General features: G+C 55.6%; 1 pseudogene; it reads right to left on the reverse strand.

Moving 5' to 3' along the window:
* Positions 1-136: 136 nt before the first annotated feature.
* Positions 137-1,920, reverse strand: LOC114635365 (annotated as a pseudogene).
* Positions 1,921-2,163: the final 243 nt, after the last annotated feature.

Raw genomic sequence — 2,163 nt, forward strand, 5'->3', positions numbered from 1 at the left:
CCCCTCTCTCCTCCACTCACTCAATAATCTCGCTCTAAAAACAGGGAAGGTTATTTTGTGTTTGGCACTAGTAACCTTGATCAAAGGACTTCTCCTCGGAAGAGTCTCTTAAGGAGGAACCAGCCTCCTTCGCCTCTCAGAGCAGCAAAGAGGACTGCTTCCTGCTGGTGGCTACCTTGAGTTTCAAAGTCCAGGGGCCTGCCAGACCCCTGCTGGTGAGCTTAGGGCATCTGGCTGTCTTGCTGTTCTTGGGCACCATGACACTCAGGAGGGGTGAGGCCAATTTGGAGCCAGAGGAGCCCTGGGCAGACCACTCACTCTTCAGGAAGTCTTTGTTTTTGTCTGAGTCCATATCTTCTCTGGAGGGTTGCAGAGACAAGCCGAATTCTTTGGCCAAGATTTTCCTGTCCTTGCCTAGCAGGCTGTCATACTGTGTCAAGAACCTGCCACAGCCCCCACTGGTTTTCCGTTTTCTCCCAGGGCTGTCGGAAAACTTGGAGGGTGACTTGTCTTGCTTTGTGAGGGAGAGGGTTCTGTCTAGCTTGTTCGCCATCTTTTTCTTCTTAATCTTTAGCTGGCTCATAAAATCAGATGAGGATTCGTGATACTCTGAGCTTCCCCATGCACGATGAGTAAGCCCTCACGCTTGCTCCTCCTCAGGCTCCTAGTGTCTCTTTCTTACCCCTGTTGCTAGATCATAGTCCTCTGACATTAGCAAGGGCTTGCTGCTCACCTTTCCACTACCACTGTGGCACTTCTCTCTCTTGCAGGGGGGTGACAGGGCACTCAGGGTGTGTGTCTCTTTCCTTGGCGGCCTGCCAGGGCCTCTGTGTGCCAGGCTTCTGTGGGCATCCTCGTGCCTGTTCTTCGAGTCCCAGAGTCTCTGGAGACTGACCAGCTCCTTCTGCCACCCTCTGGATCTCTGCCAGTCGCATCCAGCTCCAGAGCATCCAAGAAAGACTTCATAGCAAACAGCCATTCCTCTTTCTTGTGCACCTAGCTATATACTTCTTGGAGTTTAGTTCACATGGAAGCCACAAGTTCTTGAGTGGGTCTGTGAAGGGGCTCTCCAGCACGTCCTCCACGTCCTCCTTTCCAAGGAGGGTCTCAGGACTAGGTTAGACTCTGGGTCTGCAACCTCCTGGCTCTTCTGGTCCAGTTCCAGTTCACTTATCTCACCCAGGAGGGTGACACCCTGAAGGAAGCTGTGCTCCAGGACTAGGCTGGGGACTGTGTCCAGCTTCTCCCCAGCTGGGACTCTAGTACCCAGGGAAGGCAGAGGCCTGGCCTGGGGCAGTTCGGCAGCAGCTGCCAGTGAATTCATGCTGGCCAGTGGGTCATCCAGGCCAGGCAGGTGTGATTCAGAGTGGGTCTCTTCCAGATAACAGGTACTGGTAGGAGCAGGTGCAGCCTCCTTGGCCTCCAGGTTGAGACACTGGCCCTCTGGGACAGGCAAAACAGTCAGAGAGCTCAAGTCTGGGCTGAGGCTCAGTCAAAGATGGCTGGGGCAGTCCATCCTCAGGTCCTGCTTCTGCTGTGGGATCCTCCATTGGTACATCCAGGGGCACCTCCACTGGCTCCTCCTTGGTCGCTACCAGCAGCTCCAGGGCAGCCATGAGGGGACTCTGTCCTAGTAGCTATTTCTATCAGCAGTTCAGCAACCTGAGCAAAGTCTGACACTTCAGAGAGCTTCTGGCAGCCCTGACCTGCTGTGCTCAATACCTGGGCCTCTAGAGGACTAGCTCTGCCACCTGCAGGGCTCACAGCCACCATAGTCTCTGGGAAGGTGGGCTGCAGAGTGGAGGTCAACACCAGACCTGCCGCAGGTGGCTGAGGCACAGGGCATTGCACCCCCGGGATCCAGGTAGGCGTTTTTGGATGTTGTGGCAACAGCTGCTTCCCCTTCGGCTCTGCTGGCATGGTGGTGCTGGGCTGCCAGGACAGCCAACTGCCTGGTGGAGAAGTTGCCCGGCTCAAATGGTTTCCACTTGTGTTCTGGCCCAGGTGGTCCAGATGGTTCCAGACCAAAAGCTTAAAAGCTTGCTGGGCAGCAGAAGAGCTTGGGCCTCGGGCTCTCAAAGACTCTGATCAGCCTCGGGCTTGAGTGGTTCCTTGAGGGGCAGCTAGGCCTGGACATCCGGGGAAGACCGGGAGTTGCAGCCT

Source organism: Grammomys surdaster, unplaced genomic scaffold (genome assembly GCF_004785775.1).
Source record: "Grammomys surdaster isolate TR1022 unplaced genomic scaffold, NIH_TR_1.0 101618, whole genome shotgun sequence".
Classification (NCBI taxonomy): domain Eukaryota; kingdom Metazoa; phylum Chordata; class Mammalia; order Rodentia; family Muridae; genus Grammomys; species Grammomys surdaster.